Source organism: Leptopilina heterotoma, unplaced genomic scaffold (assembly GCF_015476425.1).
Source record: "Leptopilina heterotoma isolate Lh14 unplaced genomic scaffold, ASM1547642v1 Lhet_68, whole genome shotgun sequence".
Classification (NCBI taxonomy): Eukaryota; Metazoa; Arthropoda; class Insecta; order Hymenoptera; family Figitidae; genus Leptopilina; species Leptopilina heterotoma.
The window spans coordinates 1,484,035-1,499,588 of NW_025111157.1; the positions used below are offsets into that span (position 1 = coordinate 1,484,035).

At 19.7% G+C, this 15,554-nt stretch overlaps 2 protein-coding genes across 5 annotated transcripts in view; one reads left to right on the forward strand and one right to left on the reverse strand.

Annotated features, from left to right (window-relative positions):
- LOC122510410 (colorectal mutant cancer protein) overlaps window positions 1-15,554 on the forward strand; it is an 84,656-nt gene that overhangs the window by 30,618 nt on the left and 38,484 nt on the right. The window lies entirely within an intron of this gene.
- LOC122510409 (bumetanide-sensitive sodium-(potassium)-chloride cotransporter) overlaps window positions 1-15,554 on the reverse strand; it is a 45,192-nt gene that overhangs the window by 25,827 nt on the left and 3,811 nt on the right. Inside the window, exon 1 of one of the 3 annotated variants that reach the window (XM_043625036.1) lies at window positions 8,509-8,912. The exons of the other annotated variants lie outside the window; for them this stretch is intronic. The gene's annotated coding sequence lies outside the window, so the exon portion shown is untranslated. Of the gene's footprint in view, window positions 1-8,508; window positions 8,913-15,554 lie in introns of those variants that run through there. 3 annotated transcript variants of the gene reach the window in all.

Below are 15,554 nucleotides of genomic sequence, written 5' to 3' on the forward strand. Positions count from 1 at the left end.
GTGCATATATAGTCATATATGTTGTAAATGAAGATTCTGAAGCAACACATTTTTGGCACTGAGCCCAAATGGTATATTATGAACTTTGCAAAAGTTGGCAAATTCATTAATTCATTCACGTAAGAAACTTGAACTTGAACTCGAACTCGCAATCAAATTTCAATAGTTCTTTGTTGTTTCGAAAAAGACTTATTTAATTAAACGATTTTCATTAATAAAAATCAAGATTTCAAAATGAAGTTTTAATGGAATTTTATTTTAATTGGAAATCAAATTAAAAATTTGAATATCAATTCCGGTAATTGTGTAAAATAAAAATTACAATAAATTATGACTAGATGTTTTCATTTTAATACAGTTTCAATGTTTATGTGTGTGTACATACAACGTAGTACAGATAACAATTCAATTGATTAGATGAATCAGTTATGAGAGTGAATCCCGTGTTTGTTATTTGTAGTAATTGATATCATTATTATACAATTTAATTCCGCGTGGTTTTTTTATTATCGAAATATCTCACATTCCTATCGTATAGAAAGAAAAATTCCATTCGTATAAAAAGTTACTAAATTATCTGGTATTTCACGTTGTATACGAGATATTTGCTTAATTGTTATTATTTTCTTTTTAGTGTCATTTGTTTCGACAAATAATACCGGGACACAAAAGTTTAATTCTTTCCAGTTTAAACGACTTTCATTTTACGAGAATCGGGTTTAGTTAATTTTTAACCCTCCGCATATGTAAACGGATAAAAATATGAAAAGCAGCTCATTTACTATTTACAAAGTTAAACCGGAACTGACCAAATTTTTTGCTCATTTTGAAATGATTCATAGTATTTGAATGATGAAATATTTTTTCATAATCAGAATTTTTCTGCGAATATCAAATTGAGACAAAAGACTAATTAAAATGTTGCTTCTCAACGCTTTTGATTCATTTTTTGTCTCAATTTGATATTCGCAAAAAAACTTTGAAAATACTCATTGTAAAAAATTTCAGGGTGTCTACTAACCGGGAAATCCGGGAATTTAATTTGACCGTGAATAAGCCAGGAATTTTATGACAAACCGGGAATTTTTTCACCAAATTAAAAAAAGTTTTATTATTTTAATTTGTTTTTAATAAATCACTATATAAAGTAACTTTGACTATTTTTATAGTAAAAAAAATGTCCGGGAAAGCATTTCTGGTAATTTTTACTACTTTTGGGGTAAATTTTGCTACGTTCGAAGTACATATTTGTAAAAATTAGTCAAATTTACTTCGAACGTAGCAAAATTCACTCCAAAAGTAGTAAAAATTACCAGAAATGCTTTACCGGAAATTTTTTACTATAAAAGTAGTAAAAGTTACTTTATATTTTTCTCCATGTAGATATTTATACTGTTCTCTAAATTTGAATTGGTTAAAAATAATTAGATAGTAAAAAATCAGTTACTGATTCAAATATAGTATTTCAATAAATTTTTAAAAAATTGTCGAATTAATAGAAATTTTGTGAAATTCAACTGAAAATAAATAAAATAATTAAATTTGTTAAAGAATTTCATTAAAAACTTTTTAACAAATCGAATTTTCAAAGTATTTTTATTTAAAAATTGATAAATAATTGAATTTTATAAAGAGTCACATTCTAATGTATTCATGTTTCTTAGTGGGAAGAATAATAAATAAAATTTTTATTAGTTAATTTAAAAAAAAATGCACACTTAAAATTTTTTAATAAAATTGAATTTTCGCAAAGCTTTTATGAAAATTCTGAAAAGTAAGATTTTTGAAATTTTTCAATTCTATTGTTTCAAGATAATTGAATTTTTATAAACAAATAATTGAAAATTTTCGAAATAATTGAAACTTCTTTACATTCTATTAAAAATAATTAAATTCTTTTAAATAATTTTATTTAAATTTTTCGAAAATAATCAAGGAAGTATTAGTCACCGTAATTATAATTTTATTTTTAAAAATTTCTTCGTAATATATTCAAATATTTTCATAAATATTAAAACTCATTGCAGAATTTCAATTATTTTTAATACAATTTTAATCGACTTCCTCGAAAAATGTAATTATTCTTAATGATTTTATTAAAATTCGTCAAATGAATTCAATTATTTAAAAATTTATTGATAAAATTCTTTATGAGAATTCAATTTTAAGAAACATGCAATTATTCAATAAATTGTTTTTTTTTGTATTTAAAATAATTGAATTCTAATATAATTTTCTAATAAAAATTGATTTAAAATTGGATTTTAGTTAAAATTTTAGATAAGAATAGAATATTAAAAGCATTATATTGTAAATTTTTAGAAATTGAATTTTGAAAAGGTTACAAATTAAAATCTTTGAAAGTCTGAATTTTCCATAATATGTTTAACTAATAATTCTGTGAAATTAATTTTTTTGTGAAAGTTTAATTACTGATTTTTTAAAAAAATTATTTCAAGTTTTTATTTTTTTATTATATATTTAATTGAAGGATTTACGAATAATTGAAATTTTGTAAAATTGAATTGTATACAAATGAATTTGAAAATTCTCAAAGAATTTTTTTTAAAAATTATTAAAAATAATGCATTTATAGAAGAATTTTAATTAAAAACACGAAAAAAAAAATTAATTGTGGAAAACTTACAAATTATTGCAGAAATTCAATTATTTTCAATTTTTTTCTTCGCAAAAATTAAATATTGTTAAAAAAATAATAAAATTCTTCTTAGGGATTCATTTATTTTCATAAATAATAAAGCTCATTGCAGAATTTAAATTATTTTTAATACAATTTTAATCAAATTCCTCGAAAAATGTAATTATTCTTAAAAATTTTATTAAAATTCGTAAAAAAATTCAATTATTTCTAGAAACTGTAAAAAAATTCTCCTCGAATTTAATTATTTTCATAAATAGCAAAATTCTTCAGATTTACTTATAAATATATTCTTATTATATTCTTATTATATTAATTGCATTATATTATATTATTATTATATTCTTATTATATTCTTCTGAATATTATTTTTAAAACAAATTCTTCACAAGAATTCAATTATTTTCATAACTTTCCATAAAAATCTAAAAAACAATTCAATTATTTTTAAAAGTAATAAAATCCTTCGCAGAAATTCAATTATGTTTAAAAATTTTTTTAAATTCTCCTCAAAATTTCAATTATCATTATAAATAATTAAATTGTTCTCCACAATTCAATTATTTTCAAAAATTTTAATAAAATTCTACGAAAACATTTAATTATTTGCAGAAATTCAATTAGTATCAATACATTTTAATAAAATTAAATTAATAAAATTTTCAAATTATAATTATAAACAGACAAGATTATTTTAAACAATTGAAAAAATTCTTTGCTTAATTCAATTATTTTCTAAATTTTTAATTAAAATTATTTAAAAAAAACACTAGTTTCAAAAAATTTGAAGAAACTCGTCAAAAGAATTTAATTACATTCATAAAAACTGTAAAAAAAATTTTGGAAGCTATTTGTAGATTTATTTAGGTTCGAAAACAAATAAATTTAGATGAGAAAAAAGAACAGGGAAAAATTAGGACAAAGCTGGGAATAAACCGGAAATTTTATTGAACGAAAATAGTAGATACTATGAAAGAATTAAGAAGCTATATTTAATATTTAGAAACTTTATAAATAATTAAATAATTACAATAAAATAATAATAATAATAATAATAATAATAATAATAATAATAATAGTAATAATAATAATATATTCTCTTGATTTTAATCAGTTAAAAATCATGGTTTTAACTGACAATCAGTGACTGACTTTTTGCTTCTGAATCAGTTACAAATAACTGATTTTCAGTCAAAAATAAGTAAAAAATTAGTTAAACTTGACTAATTGAATCAGTCAGAAATAAATTTTACTGAAACATTAGTTATTTTTAACTGACAATCAGTTATTTTTAACTAATTGTCAGTAGAAATGTTACTATTATAATTAGTGAGTAGTGACTGACTCTTTGCTTCTAAATCAGTCAGTACTTAAAATAGTAAAATTTTTATTGATTATTTTAGTTAAAAATAACTGACTGCTAGTTATAGTACTCTTTAAATTTAAATCAGTTAAAAATAACTGATTTAGAAGCAAAAATTCAGTCGCTAATTCAAATAGTAATATTTTTACTTGATCATTTAGTTAAAAATAACTGATTGCCAATATTAAAAATAGCGAATGTTTCAGTAGATTTTTTTAACTGATTCAATTAGTCATCAAGTTTAAATAATTTTTCAAGTTATTTTTTTTTTTACTGAAAATCAATTATTTTTTCACTGACAATCAGTAATTTTTAACTGATTCAAAAGCAAAAAGTCAGTCAATGATTGTCTGGTAAATCTATGATTTTTAATTGATTTAAAATGGAGATAATTTATTAGTCAAAATTACTAATTCAAAGGCAAAAAATCAGTCACTGATTTAAATTGTTAAACAGTTTTTGACATTTTTAGTATAATTCCGATTTAGAGAGTTCTTAAGAAGAAACTATAGAGCTTGGCATTTTGCAATCTTTCTTGAATGCATCATTGTAATTTCTATTATTTCTTCCGTATATTTTTTTTTATAAAATGTGGCGAAAAAATAGCTCTTGTTTTATAACCCTTTTTATGAGAGATTCAATAAAGATTATATTTAATACACACATATCAAAAAGTTTCGATATTAAGTCATAAAAAGGGAAGATTTAATTAAATATATATCCTTCACAATATAAAGGTATTTATAATATTTTTCGTGAAAGTTATTATGAATCTATTAATATTATTATTATTTTACTATTTTTATTATTAGAGTATTACTATCAATGCTTGTATTATTGTTATTATTATAGAGTATTATACTATTAACTATGTTAGTATTATTATTAGTATATCAGAGTTATTATTTTCTCAATTGTTTTCTATTTATATAAATTTTTTATTTTTAATATTTTGTACGTATTATAGATTTTATGTTTTTCTGATGAACTATAAAATAATATTTTCAAAGCTAAAACGATATTGAAATATATATGTACATACATTTGAGTAATTATTGAATATATGCCAAAATATTTTTAATAGGAATTTATTTCGTAAATTATAAACTTAAATTCATTATACAGATAGTTGTATAATCTATAGTTTGTTGACATTATTAATCTCTAAATTTATATTTCACATATAATTGTGCGTGTAAATTGGAATTCGATGCAGAGAAAAATTCCATTAAAAATTTTTTAAATTCGTTTAAAAACAAGACCTTATTTTTTTATGAGAATGCAAGTCTTAGCTGCTACTGCATATATATAGATTTTGAAGATGATTTGGTTATTTCACTTTTCTCACAGTATATTGATACAAGAGTTTCCGTTTTTCAAGTATCGATTTTCTTCATTTAGTACAAATAAATCGCTAACCGCTTTTAGTTTCGAAATATTACTGGTGATATTTATCGCTTATCTATCCGGAATGTTTAAGTACCTCACTCCATATATTTGGGTGATGTAAAAATAATTATTGTTAAAAATAATTATAATAATAATAATTAAAATCAATTAAAAAAATTTATTTTTATTTTTTTTATTTAAATATAAAAATAGAATAAAAAATAGATAAAAATAGAATTCTATTTTTATCAGCTAATTTCTTTGTTAAATTAATTAAAATAATTGCATTTAATTTTTGGCTTATTGCAAACTCTGTAATGAATCATGTTTTTTTCGTGTTGGCAAAAAAAAATTCGAAATGAGAATCTATTGTATTTGTATCGGATTATTTTTATATTTAACGAGAAAAAGTCTTCTTGTAAATTAAAAAAATTATGAACTTTTTAATTACTTTAATTAGTAACTGACTTTTTGCTTTTGATTTAGAAAATTTTATTACTAAGTACCTAGTAATTTCTAATAAATTTTACTTAAGCACAGGTTTTCTAAGAATAACAAATTGAGACAGTTTTGATACTTTTTTTTGTCTCAATTTGATATCCTTAGAAAATCTTTGAATAATTTCTAGTAAATTTGATCAATAAATAGTAATTTCTAGTAAATTTGACTAATAAATAGTAATTTCTAGTAAATGTTACTAATAAAAAGTAATTTTTAGTAAATTTTACTAATAAAAAGTAATTTTTAGTAATTTATTGGCAACTAATTAAAAATTTCTAGTAAATTTGACTAATAAATAGTAATTTTTAGTAAATGTTACTAATAAAAAGTAATTTCTACTAATTTATTAGCAACTAATTCAAAATATCTAGTAACTTTGACTAATAAATAGTACTTTTTAGTGAGTTTGCCTAATAAATAGTAATTTCTAGTAAATTTTACAGTAGGTGGTCACTTTTTCTAAAAAATATTTTCCAATCTTTTTTTTCCAAAAAAAGCGATTTCTAATGAAATCTGTTTTCTAAAAAACATTTTCTAACAAGTTTTGATTTTTAATATTTATTTTTCTAAAATTTGTGAAACTCCATAATTTTGATAAAAGTTAGTTAATTGTTAAAAAATTAAAATTAGGAAATAGAAGCTGCTTCTCAATCACAATTATGTTCACAAAATTATGAGTTTCTTAATTCTTTTTGAAAAAGAAGAAAAATTTTTTTAAAATTCCTATTTCTTATCACAATTTTTTAACAAAATTTTGTTAAATTTTTGTTAAATTCCTAAAATTAAAATATTATTTATAAAAAATTTTTTTAGATAAATTCAAATATCTTTAGGAAAAAAATCCCTATAATTTCTATTTGTTAATTACGATTTTTAACTCGATTATTTAAAAATTTTGTTAAAAAATTTGCATAATTTCTATTTTTTTATTGCAATTTTTTAACGAAATCTCAAGTATTTTTTTTAAAGAATTAAAGAATTTTTATAAATTTTTATTTGTTAGTCATATACCTATTGATCGTCATTACAAAAATTGAATCTTGTTAAAAAAAGAAATTTTTGAAAAATGACCTTTATTAGAAAAAAGAAAATTAGAAAATCACTTTTATTAGAAACTAATACTTTCTCATATGATGAGAATGTAAAAAAGTATTGTAAAATAAAGAATTAGAAAATATGTTTTAGAATAACTGTACCCCGACCTCTTAGAAAATTCTTAGAAAATAGTAATTTTTAGTAAAGTTTGCTAGAAATGACTATTTATTAGTCAAATTTTGTAATTTCTAGTAAATTTTATTAATAAATAGTAATTTTTAGTAAATTTCACTAATAAAAAGTAATTTCTAGTAAACTTTACTAATAAGTAGTAATTTCTAGTAAATTTTATTAATAAATAGTAATTTCTAGTACATGTTACTAATAAAAAGTAATTTATAGTAAACTTTACTAATAAGTAGTAATTTCTAGTAAATTTGATTAATAAATAGTAATTTCTAGTACATGTTACTAATAAAAAGTAATTTCTAGTAAAATTTACTAATAAGTAGTAATTTCTAGTAAATTTTATTAATAAATAGTAATTTCTAGTAAATTTTACTAAGAAAAAGTAATTGCTAGTAAACTTTACTAATAAGTAGTCATTTATAGTAAATTTTACTAATAAAAAGTAATTTCTACTAATTTATTAGTAACTAATTCAAAAGCAAAAAGTCAAGTTAAAATTAATAAACATTTTTACTAGTTCAAATTTAAAGTTTATCGTATTTGATTTATAGTTTTTATTATTATTATTATCATTATTATTATTATTTTTTTTAATTTTTATTATTATTGTTATTATTTTCATTTTTTTTTTATTTTTATTGTTATTATTATTTTAGTTTGAAAATATATTTCGACTACTACGTTTGTTTAATATTTTGTAGGCAAACAAAATTCCATTAAAATTCATTTAGTTATGACATTTTATTTCCAAAATTCTGAAGTTATAATGAATTTGTGTTTGTGAACAGGAAAACTTGTAAATATTTAGAAAAATGGTAGCACAATTAAAAAAAAAATAACGAAACTTTTTTACAATTTTCCAGCTATTTATTAAATATTTACATAATTTTATGCCGTAATAAATAATGGAGGGAAATATACTGAAATATATGGGTCAATCCAGAAATAATCATTTAAACTACTGCGAATTGCGAGTCTTAAAAAGATTTAATTTTTCTCTTTCTTAGATTCTGTTCATAAAAGTTTTGTATCAAGTCAATTTTTTTACATGAAAAAAACTAAAATATAATATTGAATACTAAAATTTATTAATAATACTAAAAACTAATATTGAATAGATACTAAAATATTAAAACAAAAAAGTGATATTAATTTTATAGGATTAATTTTCAAGTATATTTATTTTTTTCGTAGAATTTATAAAGATGATTTAGATTATTATTATTTAACGAATAAACATATCGAAATGAATGAAATTATTGATAATTTTGAAAAAAATTGCAAAAGTATATGTTGTTAGTTTTAAATATTTTTTGAATGAGAAAAGTTTTTTTCTTTCGGAGGAATATAGAAAATTCTATCACGTACGTACGTTTAAAGGTTTATGGCGCCAAAACTATTGAGTTTTGTCTTCTAAAAGGAATATGATGCGCACACCGCACACCGGTTAAACCGATTCTCAACAGATTTTATTTTATTTTTTTTTTTGTTTCTTTTAAAACTGAAACATGTTTTTTGTCAGTCTAATATTGTTCTTTGATGCAACATAGCAAAAAAATATTGAAGAAACTTTTTTCTTCAGCGGCAATAGAGTTTATTTTTCTTTTTTTTTTCACTGATTAAGTTTCATCAACGGCGGGGTACCCTCCATCAATTAAAGAGTGTCCTTTAAGATCTTTACACCCACGCATTAAGTCGCGACAAAAGTAAATCGATAATATTATTAACGACGACAAAGTTCGAGTCAATGATCAGACGATCGGAAACTGTCTAACTGAAGAGAACCCTGTTTCGGTGGGCAAAACCTGGCAAACTTGGAAAGAAGCATGCGTCGCTTTTTCCCTTTCCTCCTTTTGTATAATAAAAGCACACGCCTTCCTTAAGAAGATCGCGAGCAATATTACATGGGATTAATTATTATATCAATTAAATTCCGTGAATTCATTATATTTTGATATAAATATTCTGATGCATAACATTTTTGTTCGGTTACAATCGAAACCAATTTCAATCGAATAAATTGGGTTTCAACTATACTTTGAACTACTTTTCAGAAAGTTGGTTTAATGTTTCATTGTAAACACATTAATAAAGTTAATTAGGATTTATTATATCCTTACAATTCTCTTATGTATTGAACTCTATGGAAGAGTTGAAACTACAAAAATTTTCTAATGCCTTATTCATTTAATTTTAATAGCCCCACAGCATCGAAATTGATGAAAATTTATTAAATATTTACTTGTTATATTTACAATGTTTGGAATATTTAAATGCGAAGTTTATAGAAATTTTGTGTAAAGATTTAAATGTCCCCGATTAAATAAACATTTAGACTGAAACTTTTACATTTACGCCTAAATCTATTTGGACGAAAATGTAATTTAAATGTTCAGGAAAGTTTCACGTTAAACTTTCGGTTAAATAGAATTAGACGAAAATGAAATTTAAATGTTAGGGTAAGTTTCAGGCTAAGCATTTATTTAATCGGGACATTTAAATCTTTACACAATTTTCTATGAACTTTGCATTTAAATATACCAAACATTGCAAGTAAATAATTAAATCTTCTTTCTATATTAATAATCGTTGTATTCCGGTAATCTATTCGCAGTTTAAAGTTAGTTTTTGTTTCCTTTTTTGTTTAATTTTTTTTTCTTTTTTTAAATATTTTTAATTTTAAAATTAATTTTGTTTTATAGTTCGAATTGTTATGTCAAAAGTTTGACAGTTAATTTGTAAATAATAAAATAAATAGAGTAAGAAAATTTAACCCCAATTTCAAAAGCTCAAAAAGAAAGATACAGTTGCAATTTTTTAAAATAATTAATTATTCTATTATCAGGGTTGCCACGCAACCTGGAAACCTGGAAAACCTGGAAATGTCAGGGAATTTTTGTAAACCTTGAAAAGACCTAGAAAAGTCGGGGAATTTTCATTGGAATCCTGGAAAATATTATTGTTTTCTAAAGTTATTGTGCTTATTCTTGAAATCTAATTTTTCTTTAATTCAATTTTGCTTAATTCAATTTTAAAAGAGTTGACTTTACAATTTTTCTTCGCAATAATTCAATTATTTTCATAAATAATAAAAAAATTTATAGATTTACAATTATTTTCATAAATAATAAAACTCATCGCAAAATTTCAATTATTTTTAATACAATTTTAATGGAATTTCTCGAAAAATATATAATTACTTATAATTATTCTTAAGAATTTTATTAAAATTCATCGAAGAAATTCAATTATTTTTTTCAAATGTAATAAAATTCTTCGCAGAAATTCAATTATGGTCAAAAGTTTAAAAAAAGTTATAGTCAAAATTTCAATTATTTTTATAAATATTAAAATTTTTCTCCAAAATTCAATTATTTTCAAAAATTTTAATGAAATTCTTTTTAAAAAATTCAATTTTTTTTCAAAAATTCTCCTCCAGTCAATAATTTTAAATATCTACTATTTTAATAAAATTTTCCAAAAGAAATGAATTATTTAAAAAAATTTTTTTTTATAAATTTCTTCGCAATAATTCAATTATTTTCAAAAGTAATAAAATTCTTAGCAGAAATTCAATTATGGTCAAAAGTTTAAAAAAAGTTATAGTCAAAATTTCAATTATTTTTATAAATATTAAAATTTTTCTCCAAAATTCAATTATTTTCAAAAATTTTAATGAAATTCTTTTTAAAAAATTCAATTTTTTTTCAAAAATTCTCCTCCAGTCAATAATTTTAAATATCTACTATTTTAATAAAATTTTCCAAAAGAAATGAATTATTTAAAAAATTTTTTTTTTATAAATTTCTTCGCAATAATTCAATTATTTTCAAAAGTAATAAAATTCTTAGCAGAAATTCAATTATGGTCAAAAGTTTAAAAAAAAGTTATAGTCAAAATTTCAATTATTTTTATAAATATTAGAATTTTTTTCTAAAATTCAATTATTTTCAAAAATTTTAATAAAATTCTTGGCATTATTTCAATTATTTAAAAAAATTTAATAAAATTCTTGACAAAATTTCAATTATTTTCAAAAACTTTTCTCAATTCAATGAAATTTTTTTTACAGAGATTCAATTATTTTTAATACATTTTTAATCTAATTTCTCGAAAATGAAATTTTTCTTAAAAATTTTATTGAAATTCGTCAAAAGAATTTTAATGACCTATTTAAAAATTTGTTGATAAAATTCTTTAAATGAGAGTTGAATTTTAAAAAACATTGAATTCATCAATAAATTTTTTTTTGTATCTAAGTAATTGAATTGTCGTAGAATTTTCTAATAATAATTGATTGAAATATGAATTTCAGTTAAAACTTTAAATAATAATTGAGTTTTGAAAAGGTTTCGAATTATAATCTTTGAATGTTTGAATTTTTTATACTTTTAACTTAAAATTGTAAACAAAAGGATTTGATAATGTTGAAAGAAATTTTTCAGAAATTATTAATAATATTTAATTTAAAGAAGAATTTTAGTTAAAAATTGTGGAAAACAATAATTGAATTAAAATAATGAAAGTAATTTTGAATAAGTTACAGTAATAATAATAAGTTACAGTAATTCTATTTTGAAATTTTATTTTAATCAAATAAAGAACAATAAGCATTTAAATATTTATTTTACAAAAATGATTGAAATTTGAAAAATTTAATTTGGAAATTCTGAAAAAAATGGGTTTTTGAAAAATATTAATTAAAATTTTTTGAAAATATACTTGAATTATATTAAAATAATTTTAAATATAATTGAAAATAATTTTACAAAATTGAAACAATTGGAAATTTTGTAAAATTTTATATTTTTAGAGAATTATATTTTTTCATTTTTAAAAATTATCTATAAATATAATTGGATTTTTGGAAATACATTATTTAATAAATTTACAAAAATTATTTTTTTTAAATAATTCAATTCTCGTCGTTGAATTTTGATAGCAATTGATTTAAAAAAATTTCAGTTAAAATTTCAGAAAATAATTGAATATTTAAAGCGTTATAACAGGAATTTTAGGAATTAACTAAATTTTAAAAGGTTTTTAAATTAAATTTCTTGAAAATTTAAAGGAAGCAAAAGTATAAAAATATTTAAAGTTTTATTCTAAAAAATTATTAACTACATTATTTTTCTTTAAGAATTCTTTAAGTTTTGAATAATTTAATTCAAAAATTCTAAAAAAAATAATTGAATTTTGGAAGAATTACAATTGCAATTTTTAGAAATAATTCAATTTCAAAAGGTTTTTCATTAAAATTATATGAAATTTTAATTCCTGTGAAAAAATAAATAAGAATAAGTTTTTAATTTTGAAGTTTTGAATAAGTTAATTAAAAAATCCTGAAAAATTGTTTCTTGTCTTTTTTTGAGGAGATACTTAAATTTTTTTTAAAAATAATTGTATTTCCGAAAATAATTTTAAAAAATTGAAAATTTTGTCAAATTTCATATTTTAATGAATTTTATTTGTTTACTTTTAAAAATTATTTTGAAATATAATCGTATTTTTGAAGAATTCTAATTGCAAATTTGAAAAATAATTGAGTTTAAAAAAAATTTTTTAATAAACTCATTACCAAGAGTGTTATACCAGTAGAACTCAAAAATTCAATTATTTAATCAAAAATATCTTACATTCAAGTTGCTGTTAGAAATATCTTTGCGATTTCTAAACGAGTTGTTCATACAATTACATTAAAAAAAAAACTGTTAGAAAAATTATGTTTTTTAAAAAATGAAGAATTTTTATTAAATTTCAAAACGCACGTGTAGTTTTGCTTAGTTTGATAATAATTTAATTACTTAGAAGAATTTTATTATTGAGGAAAATAATAATTGAATTCTCGTGAAGACTTTTATTAAAATTTCTATAAAAATCCAAATTAAATTCTTTTTGAATAATTTCTTAAAATTTTTTTTAAATAATGGAGTTTCTTTAATAATTTTAATTAAATGTTTTGAAAATAATTGAATTTTATGAACAATTTCTTTCAAGTTCTTAAAATAATCGTGTTCGTTAATAATTGAAATTAAACATTTAATTATTCAATTTTATTTAAATTTTAGAAATAATAATTGAATAATTGAATTCTTTTGAAAAATTTTATAACGAATTGAATTCTTTCGTGAAATTTTTTGAAAATAATTGAATTTTTGCAAAGAAATTTACTATTTATAAATATAAATGAATTTTTTCGAAGGATTTATTTAGATTTTAGAAAATAATTGAATTCTATTGAATTTTTTTATAACGAATTTAAGAAAAAAAATTGAATTCTTTTGTGAAATTTTTTTGTAAATAATTGAATTTTTGTAAAGAAATTTACTATTTATAAATATAAATGAATTTTTTCGAAGGATTTATTTAGATTTTAGAAAATAATAGAATTCTATTGAATTTTTTTATAACGAATTTAAGAAAAAAAAATTGAATTCTTTCGTGAAATTTTTTTGAAATTAATTGAATTTTTGCATAGAATTTTACTATTTATAAATATAATTGAATCGTTTCGAAGGATTTATTAAGATTTTAGAAAATAATTGTATTTGTTCGTGAAATTTTATTAAAATTTTGTTTAAAAATAATTGTATTTTTACAAAAAAATGTTACTACGTCTATTTATAAAAATAATTGAATTCTTACGAAAAATGTTATTATTTATGAAAATAATTGAATTCTTGCGAAGAATTTTATAAAAATTTTTGAAGTTAATAAACAAGAATAATTAATTAGCAAATTAGTTAATAAAATTGAATTTTTTTAAAAGTTTGAATCAATTGTTTTGCTATGATAGATGTGATGATTAATGATAAATAAACTATTTTGTCATTTTAATTTTTTTTTATTATATAGTCTTTCTGAGAAATAATCTAGACACGTGTTCTTCGTGTTAAAAAAAGATTCTATATAGTACCCAAAGAGTTTATTCACCTCCCCCTCAAACTCTTTAAATGGAAAAGGGTAAAACCTTTCGTTTCCCTTTTATGAGCTCTTTTTTTAATTTCGCTTTTATTCATTCGGGAAAATGCGTTTTCATTACGTTCCTAATCTTTATTAAAAGCACGTGATAAATAGCACTCGTTTTTGGTCATACGCAAATAAACCGCAAGATTTATTAAGATTCTGCATCAGCGCGCTAAAATATTCAATAGATATACATGTATTTAATTATGATTAGATAAATATTTAACTATTTTAGTTTAAAATTTTTTTTTCTCCTTGAGATGAACTTGAGATTTTCTTCTATATAGTGTTCGTCTAATAAATTTGTGTGTGAAAAGGAATTTTTGAAAAATAAAAAAATATTCAACATTTTTTTTAAAAAAAGTCTGAAATAGTTTACATCTTAGAAGCAAAATGATTGAAAAATAGACTATTTTTAAGCTTACATTAAATTTTTAATTTTAGAGCTTACATGCCTCGAAAATTTTAATTTGTATTTCCCTGATTTTCCCTTTTCACTGATTTCTAAATTCAATTATACAAATCTTCAATAATTTAGTTAAATAAATATTTAAATATACTTCTTATTTGATTTTCCATAGGAAATAAAATTTTAAATTTAAATTTCAAACCTTCTTAATAAATTTCTAAAAATTACAATTGTAACCCTTTCAAAATTCATTTATTTGTTACAATTTTTAACTAAACTTCATCTCTAAAACAATTATCTATATTAATTTTTAATAATTTTCTGAAAGCCCCTCGAGAATTCAATTATAAAAATACAAAAATTAAATTTATTATATTTGTTACTACCTATAATATTATTGTCCATTTTTTTAAGTTATTAAATATTTTCCAAAAATTATAAAAAAAGAATTCTGGAAATTAGTTTTTTAAAATTATTTTTAAATAATTCTTGAAAGATAATATGTTCTTCAATTATATACAATTGAAAAATTTCCAAACAATTGAAATTTAGTAACATCTTAGAAAAAAAAATTTAATTTTTGCAAAATATAAAAGAAATAATCAATTTTTTGGAAAAATATAAAAAAAAAATAATTAAAACTTTTGAAGAATTTCAATTATAATTAAGAAAATGAATAAATGATTTCTCAAAAATTTAAATAAATCCAAAAAGTGAATTTTTTAATTTTTAATTTCCTTTGTTCGTAAATAATTGAATCTTAAGAAATTATGATATAAGAATTATTTTTTTTAAATATTGTTATGTAATTTTTCGAAATTAATTGCACTTCTTAAAAATTATTCTTGGCAAAATTTTAATTATTTTCAAAAACTCTTCTCAATTCAAAGGTTTTTAATATCTACTACTTTAATAAAAATTCCTAAATGAATTCAATTATAGTTAAAAAAAAATTTTTAATAAAATTCTACGCCTGCATTTAATTATTTTCATAAATAATAAAAATTTCACAGGAATTCAATAATTTACAAATTATTTTCATA